Raw genomic sequence first — 10,366 nt, forward strand, 5'->3', positions numbered from 1 at the left:
AATAAATAAATAAATAAATAAATAAATAAAACTACTTCTGTTACATTTACTTTTGTTTTATTTTGAAGCAATTTTAAATATGAACAATACTAATTGCATATATTATGCTTCATATTTTGTTTTATTTTGCCTTGGTATTTGCAAGACAAACAAAACAAATCATTGAACAAAACATGAAATAATTCAGGTGGCTAAATTACTTATAATACATTGCAGTTTTCCCAAATATTCAATACTATAAAACAAGAGAATGGATGGTATAAATCAGGAGGAACAGTGTCAAAGAATTAATGAAGGTATTGGAAGAAATACATATGGTCAATATATCTCTAGTACCACTGTACTCAATTAAAGGTTTTGGTCCATTTGGTGATTATCAGCTCTAGTGTGAATATGCAGAAGAGAGAGGGTACCAAAGGGATTCTCTAGCCCCTCATTCTATCCTCAGAATAATTACTATTGACCTTTATGTACTGAGAACAGAAATACTAGTAACACTAGTAGGAAAATATCCCCTTAGATTTAGAGCTCTAATGATAGATGGCAAACTGTGGTCATATGACTTGCTTAGCCTGACCTATTGCCAATGGGTAATCAGAGCTCTCCATGAGAAAGATGTTTTGATTCTATACACTAAGAAAATATCTTCTTGATAAGCTTGTAAAATCATCTATGAGGAAGTGCTTATGTGTTTGCGATGCATTATATTTGTTGAACCTCATACATATACTGCTCTGGGTCAGGGACAAGTTAGTAGAATATTCTACATGATGAATTAAGGATTAGATGTGGCACACAAAGGTACAGAAAAAGTAGTGAAGTTTATTAAGATGAGAGTAGGCTCGTAGTGAGAAGAACACATTAAATGGCAGGAGTGCTGAGGCCAGACAATGTAGGGCTTGAACTGTTGCATGGATCTCGGAGCCCGGCCACTGGGGAAGAGTAAAGCACGGTGGACAGCACGATGCACACATGACACCCAATGCTGGGTCATAGTGGCCTCACCTGTTGTGCATGAACTTTTACACAATTTATCCAGTTACAGTTATGTGGATGAGATGTGTTGTACAGAAGAACTGTCAACGAGCTTTAGGTGAGGAAAGGCCTCTGCAGGTCGTGAGCCAGGTCTGGGGTACATGCGATTGGAATTTGAAAGGTTTTAGGGCAGACTTGCTTGGCTGTCATCGCTTTGTTTTGTTTTGCTTTATCTCTGTCTCTGTGTGGTGAGCTTTAGAACAAGCGGCAGGGATTTGGACCTGAAGAGTCGCCTGTGCTGAAATAGATAGAGTGGAGTCATCCCATAAGCACAGCTGAATGATCTATTTGATGGGTATCATATGTAGTTATGAAGAAGTCTGAATGAATTTATTTAAAAATTTTTAGAAACATTCTCTAGAAATTGGTTTCAGTCATTAGTGAATGCAGAAGATGTGACATAAAGAGAGAAATTTCATTCATAATTAGTAACTGCCTACAAGCAAACATATATCCTAGAAGTCAAAATAATTTTACTGTAGTTTTCAGTAAAATTATCCAATATGCTTCACAAAGGTTTTACTCACACCTAAGTAAATTCCTCATATAGATTCAGTTTTATCATGTAATTAGAATAAGACTTAATATTAACATTCTCAAAGTATATAATTAATTAAAGGATGCTTCAATTATAGTTATTAATTCATATAAAGCTGTTAGTTTAAGTCCTAGAGGCAATCAGTTTTATAATAGAACTCTTAAATAAGTAGTGAATTACATTAGACTACTGGTTCATGTGCATTGGCTAATTGTACAATTTTTTTATTTACTAAACTTATTAAGAGAATGACACTAAAACTATTAATGCAAAATGTCCCTCAAAGTTTTCCATTGTTATGATTTTTCACTTCATTTGATATTTATAATTGTGTTCTGTCTCTAATATTTCCCTAGTTCTCTTCTTGCCTACTGTCCTATAATTATAACATTGAAAAATTTTCCCAAATTGATTTATTTACTTTTCAGGTTCTTTCAAATCAATAGTACCAGGTATAGTTTATTGGAGTTGCACTTGTGTAAGAAATGAAAACCATAAGATCACGTTCAATAATATGGTTGTCCTTTTGTATAATAGGTATTTTGAGTAGTTGTTACTAATTTGCAGCTTTTAAATTCCTGGGATGATAGAACATTAGATTTGGAATTCAGGCGGACCTAGGTATTCCTGGGTATATTTCTTCAAATATAGATACCTGGATTCTACACAAGGGGATCTGACTCAGAAAACTGTGGCATATAAAACACACTTTTATAAATGCAGGCGTAGGAGCAAAAAGACATTGCTACAGGTACCAAAAATGCATGGCCCTCAAGTACCTTAAAAAAACAGACAAAATCATTCTGACTTGTGCTGGCTGTGGAATTTTATTTTCCCTGTGAAGACAAAATTAAATTAGAGTAGAGGGACTGTCACAAATGATAGAGAACAGTTTGAAACAAAACTCATGCAGATGATTATCAAACCCCTTCCAGTGTATCATTTTAAACTGTTCTCTTTAGTCCAGGCTCTTTTTCAACAGCCACACCACCAGGAGAAAATGACAGACGGGGTAAGTAATATTCATAAAACAATGAGTACAGGAAAATGTTGGCCTTCAGTTCAGAGCTACCGACAGGTCTTTGGCGTGCTACCGCATCCGCTGGACAGCTTGTCCAGGGCCTCTCCTCAGCTCCCACGCACAAGGCATTAATGTGTCCACATAGAGAGAAACAAGTGTCCCCAGCAATAGAGGTGAGACCAAAGCACCCTGGGTATGAAGAATCATACAGACTGCAAATCCTGTGGGTATTTAATAAATATCTGCATTAATTTGATAGTAGTCTCATGAATTTTTGAAAATGACACATACATAAGTTTGTATACAACATATACATATTCATGTGTAATGCTTTACAGAAAATTTCTAAATATTTCAATGTTGCTACACATGTAAAGTTATTATAATTTTATCACATTCATATATTAAATAGCAATATATCATAAAAATTTAAATATTATAATTCTGCCATAAGTACATGTGTTTGTGATTATAAGAATGAAATATTTTTTTCTGGAATTTGGATACGAGAGATCAAAAGCCTAAATCAAATTATCTTAAACAAAATAAAGACATGAGTTAGCTCATCAACTAAAAAACAACAAAACAGAAATAGAATGAGTCAAATATAGCTATATACAATGTATAAATAAATTCTATGATTAAATTCATTATATCTATTGTGCTGACTTTCTTTACTACAATGCATTTTCTAAATGCATTTCAATGTATTTTAATTCAGGTCTGTCTTGAGGTTTAACAGCAATAAATAATTTCTTCAGTATGAAAGGTTAAAATCTAGCATGAATTCTTACAAATTGATATTATACACGTTGGATTTGACTTAATTTACTTAGAATTTTTCCATAAACTTACAGGAATACTCTCCTTGTGAACAGGAAATGTTATTAGGTTTAGTCATACAGAGTGAAAAAGGTGAATAAACCAAGTAAGTGTTATTGGAGTAAATAGCCAGAACAAAAACCAAATATTCTAAGTCAAGGTCAAGAGTAGTACAAAGTTTCCAAAGATTTTTATCAGTATTTTGGCACATTAAACTCATACCTCATGTCTTTTAAAAACAAAGGAAATTGTGGAAGAAAATAAAACAGTTCAAGAGTGACATCATAATTTTGACTATAGCCATGTTGAGTTCCTGAAGTTTGACATCATTTCTTATATTAGGTAAAACCTTGCTTGTACTCTCTATAATGCTGAAAAATGAGTAGACTTAAAACAAAAAAGTAAGCTGGTTTAGTCACGGTAGCTTTATAATATAATTTCAGGTCAGTGATTGTGATACCTCCTGCCTTTCTTTTGTTTCCCAGGATTGCTTTTAATGCTCTGGCTCTCTTCTATTTCCAAATGAATTTGAGGAAAGTTTTCTCTAGCTTTGTGAGGTATACTATTAGTATTTTAATTGGGTTTGCACTGAATTGGTATAACCATTTTAAAGTGTGGCCATTTTCACGGTGTTGGTTCTTCCTATCCAGGAGCATGTAATATTTTTCCATTTTCTAAAATCCTCTTCAGTCTCTTTTCTTAGAGTAGGATATTTTTCAGGATATAATTATTTTATTTCCTTTGTGAAATTGATTCCTAAATATTTCAATTTTTTAATATTATTAGGTTTTTTTTTTGGCGGCCTCAGAATGTCTTAAGGCCATTTCTGGTTTGATGTGAGTTCTGGGCATTAAACCACAGCAAGCTGAGCCTGACTGCTTTGTTTAATCAGGTACTTAAACAACTGAGCTAACGGGCAGGCCCCCTTTTTTGGATATTATTGATAAAGGAGTGGTTTCTCTAGTTTCTGTCTGAGTGCTCTCACTGTTTGCATAAAAAATGCTACTGAATTTTGGGTGCTGATTTTGTATTCTGTTATATTTCTGAATTTGGTGATTAAATCTGTAAAACTCTTGGTGGAGTATTTAGCGTTCTCTGTGTAGAGTACCATGTCATCTGTAAATGATTATAATTTCCCTTCGTTTCCAATCCTTACTCCTTTTATTTCTCTCTCTTGTATAATTGCCCTGGCTAATATTTCCAGAACTACATTGAATATGAATGGAGACAGTGGACATCCTTGTCTTGTTCCTGATTTTAAAGTGAAGGTTTTCAGTTTTTGCCTTCTTAGTATGATGTTGACTGTTGGTTTCTCATAGATGGCTTTCATCAGGTTGAGATATAGATCATCTATTCTCATTTTATGTAGGTTTTTTATCATGAATGAATGTTGGACTTTGTTACAAGCTTTTTTGCATCTATTAAGATGATCATGTGGTCTTTGTTCTTGGCCGTATAATGTGGTGTATTACATTTACAAATTTGCATAAGTTGAACCATCCCTGCATTCCTGGGATGAATCCTATTTGGTTGCAATGTTCAACATCATTGGTCATTTGAGAAATGAAAATAAAGACAACACTGAGATTCCATCTCAACCTAGAAAGAATGACTAACATCAAGAGTTCAGCCAAGGGGCTGGGGAGATGACTCAGTGGAATAAGCACTTCTCTGGCAAGTGCAAGGGCCTGAGTTCAGTCCCTGGTTCTGAAAAAAGAAGAAGAAGAAGAAGAAGAAGAAGAAGAAGAAGAAGAAGAAGAAGAAGAAGAAGAAGAAGAAGAAGAAGAAGAAGAAGAAGAAGAAGAGGAGGAGGAGGAGGAGGAGGAGGAGGAAGAGGAGGAGGAAGTAGTCAGCCAATATGAAGTGATGGAGGGACTGTGGTGGGAAAGGAATGCTTCTCCATTGTTGGTGGGAGTGAAGACTTGTGTAAGCACTGTGGAAATCAGTGTGGAGAGTCCTTCAAAAGCTAGGATTGGAGGTCCCATTCAAACCAGCTCTTATGCTTCTGGGTGTTTTTACAGAAGAACTGAAAACATAACACAGCGGTATATGTTCACCCATGTGTACAGCAGCACAGTATGTCATATCTAAATCTTGGAAAAAGCCCTAATGCCCATCAACTGAGGAATGGATAAAGAAGACATGGTATTTTTGCACAGGGGAGTATTATCCAGCTATAAAACAGGATGAAATTGAAGCTTTTATCTGCTAATGGATGCAACTAGAGACCATACCCTCAAGTGAAATAAATCAGACCTGCATGTGCAAATGTTGTACTATTTTGCTAGTGTGAGAACCTGAAAGAGAAGATAAAATCTGAAGGGTACAGTAGATCCTGGGAAAATGGAATGAACCTATTCAAAAGAAAGTAATTCCTGAGTTGAGGAGGACAGGAGAGAGTGGGGAAAGAGATATAGCTATGGATGTAAGCAGGATGCTTTGGACAACTGTACTATGGATTTGGGCTGGTGTATAGAAAGGAGCAGTTATTGCTTAATTTGTTTTTTCTCCTTTTTTCAATTGTTTGTTCTTTTTCTCATCTTAATTTCTTATATTTATCTCTTGTCTTTTTTTCTTTCTTCTTCCAATTTTGCATACTTGTATCTGGTAAAGTGAGCACCTACTCGGAAGGCAGCACTGCGCGTTACAACAAATCATGTGAAATTTATATTATTTTTTAATTGAAATTCTGCATCATTTGTAATTTTTAATACTCCTTTGTATTCTCTTTAAAAAATAAAGAAAATTAAGTAAAAAGATAAGAATCATTTGTCTAAGAGTTATTTACTACATGAATTAAAATGTTCAGACCTGAAACATGTGGAATATTGGAAGACTCACCAAGGAAGACATAGAAGCAGAGACACAGGAGTGTTCATTCTCTGTGTGCCGATGTCAGTCCATTTCCTCCCTAAGTGGGCACATGGCGAGCAGCATTTCCTGCCTCCTAAGGTTAACTGTTGATGGTGGCTGATTTTGCCAATGTAATGTTTATTAGTTTGAAGATTTGTGGGTTTTAGTATATATATGAGAGGTATAATGGATATATTCATTGTGCTTTATTTGTACAGATCCATATCATATCTTGACCCTTGTTGCCTCTCCTTTCTCTCTCTGCAGTATCCAGAAGTCTGGCCATTTGTGGGCTATAGCGTTTCTCTACCATAAGATACTCTTCAAGTTTGTCTCTCTCTTTCTTTCTCTACCACAAACAGCAGCTTCTGTATGCCAGCTGCTCCAGCTGCCTAGACCCATGTGTAACTTCTATGAGAAAAGTTTGCACTGCCAACCAGCAATGGGAATGTAATTTGCATGAAGTATGATTATGTGACAATGAATTTTTAACTATATGAACCTGGCTCTTTTAAAGAAAACATGTGCCTCAGCTACAAATGGAACCTTGTATTCAAAGGGACACATGAAAAAACAATTTGCAAAAGCAAATTGAAAATCCAAACTTATTCATCACCTCATTTATTAAATGTGAACTATCACCAGCTACTTTCATGTAAATATTGAATTGACCAGTGAGGATATTTGAATGTACATTATTTTTATTTGTCACTCTGAAAGAGAATCTGGGAGTTACTAGAGCAAACATTAATTGTATGCAATTCTGCAACCTTAACATTTGTCACTTATATTATGATCAATAAGGAAATCGCTTCCTACCTGGATAAATAAAATTAAATACTAATGATAAGCCATTCACTGATGCAGCTTTGTGCAATCTGCAATCAACGTCTCTCTGCAATTGGTCAAAGTGTCCACTGGATGTCAGTATTATGTTATTCCTGTTGAGGGGTTTTGATTGGTAATTTCTTGCCGCTATTTCTCAATTTAGAAATCCACCTTTTTGGAGAACTCTGAGAAAAAAAAAGAGGTTATACTCTAAAGCATTTATGTTCACTTAGTCCAGTATTTAAGCCTACCATTCTTTGTGCACAGCTTCAATAACCAATTTTGAAGATTTATTTTGCGAGTACCCAGTTATAGGTAGCTATGACTTTCTTGTTTCATGTGCCTATTTCAGTTTAGTTCATATGTTCACTTTGGCAACACATACACTAATATTTCAATCACATTATTGCTGAGTTAATAAGAATAATGCCAAATTACAGTTTTCCATTTCTCCATGGACATTACTAATCATTACGACACTTACAAAATCTATAAGTGAATTCTTGCATAGAACTTTATATTTAAAATTTATGGACAATAATATCATCTTACAGTATCTGTTGTATAGTGTGATAAAATTTTGTATATGCTTATTAGTATATCAGCATAATGATTTGTGGGCATAGGATGCTAGTAATGCTGACTTGATTTCTTTTATGAAATAAATATTATGCAGAAAAGTAAAATTAAGAAATAAAATTTTGAGTTAATACATTACATTGGAATGCTGAGTATTAGGATATAACTATTCGTAGTGGATCATGCATTCTCACTGACAGAAAATAATATACCGTTTCCTGGTATTACCTAAGGTTTTTTCTCTGAGCAATATTAAGTGGATTAGGTTGCCCTATGTCTTAGTTCAGTTGGTGCATTGTATCAAAATACCTTCCTTGGGTTGCACATAAAGGGAATAGAGTCGCTCGGCTCCCTTTCCATGGTGGAAGGTCCTGACAGCATGGCGGGGTCCTGGCAAAGGCCGCCTGGCTGTGTGGGACACAGTGATGCATGGAAAAGATCAGGCAGGTATGGCATCTTCACACTGTTAAAATCTGTTCTCACGAAACTTAATCACTCCCAGCAACCAGGCATTGTGTCTGAGGTGAGGCCAAAAAACAAATCCCTACAGGATTCATCTTTCAAAGATCCCCAATTTCCAATGCATGAAGCTTTGGAGAATACTCCATGCTCAGACAATATGATCTAATAAGAGTTATGCCAGTTTTTTTATTCCCATCGGTGATGAGGTTATGTGATTAGATTCTCGTAAATTTTCTTAGAGGAAATATGTTTTTATTTCCCATAATTTTAATTGATAGACAAATAGCAATGAGACAGTTTCAAATCAAGTTGGTAGGACAGTTTCAATAATTAACACACTGCATACATTCTTCCGAGTGGTTAATTGCTATACAAGAAGCGGACATGATATCCTATTTACAAACACCATTAGAACAAATCCCTCTATTCATTAAGAGAATGTAACTATATATCTATCCTAACCACTTTCAACACACAGATACAAAATGGACATTCATCTGTATAGCTTTTTCATGTTAAGTTCCGTTATTTGAATATTATAGGTGTGTAAACTCAGCAAAATATTCTAAAAGAGTCCAGTAGCCCATAATAGTATTGGGTCTTCCGCTTGACTGGGAATGTCAGAAATTGTTGACCTAAGTCCCCTACAGCTCAACATAATAGCATGATTTTACTTCTTATATTTCATTTTTATACTTTTCTGCTGGATAGTTAAGACCAAGGTAAAGCAGGACCTACGCAACAAGAGTTGTAGCTTTTGGGTCTGATAAGGTCAGTGAAATCCCCTCAGGATTTATCCTGAGATCCTGTACCTCAGATTGTAGAATCTTTGTCAGTGTCAGCCATGTGGATGAGTCATGGCCATTGCTTGGCCAATGTGCTCTCTGTGAAAGCCTGTGAGAATGTTTTCTCTCCATGTGACTCCTCTTAGGCACACTCTACATCATTGATCACTTTCCTCTTTGGCCCATAATTAGAGGAAATACTTCTATCAATTTTCTATTAGAAAGTATACCAGCCATATTTCTCTTTCTTTTTTCTTTCTTTCTTTCTTTCTTTCTTTCTTTCTTTCTTTCTTTCTTTCTTTCTTTCTTTCTTTCTTTCATTTTGTATTTAGTACAGGGTCTAAGGGTCTCACTACGCAGATTGCACTCATAGTGATTCTCTTGTTTTCAGCCTTCAAAGCAAGGGGATTACAGGAGCACACCCCCACTCCCAGTCTTAGTTACTACTTCAACATGTCCCAGCAGCAGGGGTGGCACAGCACTCCAGGGATCAAACCTTGGCCCATATATCTGCCTAAGCAGGTGTTTTAATCCACTGAGCTATCTGGACAGCCTTTGACCTATCTAGTCTGCCTTTGGGCTATCTGGTTTTGCTTTTGTTTCTTTAAGTATTTAGTGAGCCTATTATTGACTCAACATATGCTCTAGACCATGATTAAGTATGCTTTTTCATACAATACAGAGAAAAAAGTATTTAAAGATATTGATAAATCTTATTAAGCAAGTAAATCCAATAGCACTTTAAATACATTTTAATGTAATTCAAATTCTTATTTTGATTACTCAGATTTTCTTTGGATATGTTACTCCATCGAGTAACCTTTCAAATCTTACTGCTAAATTTGGTCAGTATTATGTATGTTTTTAAAACTTCACATGTAAATACAAATTTAATAATAATTTGAAAAATCAAATGTTGCATATCTATTACACCATAGCATCAAAATTAAACCATTTCTGTGTTCTACATGCAAGTTCATACACTATATGGACATTCATATCAAAATTATATGCAGAATCTGGTGTGCATCATCTGGTGCTGGGAGTCCATCAATCCTAGATAATATGAAAATAAAAAATACATATGATGTCAATGGAAGTGAGAAGAAATTACATTTAGAGTAAAATATGATGTAAATGTATATGTTTAAAAATAGGCTGTAAACTATTTTATTTACTTTTGCTTGGGCTACCGAATAAGTGTCAATAGAAAAACAGTTCCAAGAGGGCAAGATAGTTCTGCAGACTAATTGCCTGCATATACAAAAGCAGGGACCAAGGTTTGATCCCTAGCACCACATGAACCCTGGCCCCACCCCCAGGGCACCCTGAGCTGACCAATGAGACCAGATGCGGTGGCGCATGTTGTAATCCCAGCTCTGGGGAGGCTGAAAATAAGAGGATCCCTATGAGTTCAAGCTACAAACTGAGATCCTGTCCAAG

The sequence above is a fragment of the Octodon degus genome, unplaced genomic scaffold (assembly GCF_000260255.1).
Source record: "Octodon degus isolate 3935 unplaced genomic scaffold, OctDeg1.0 scaffold00118, whole genome shotgun sequence".
NCBI lineage: Eukaryota > Metazoa > Chordata > Mammalia > Rodentia > Octodontidae > Octodon > Octodon degus.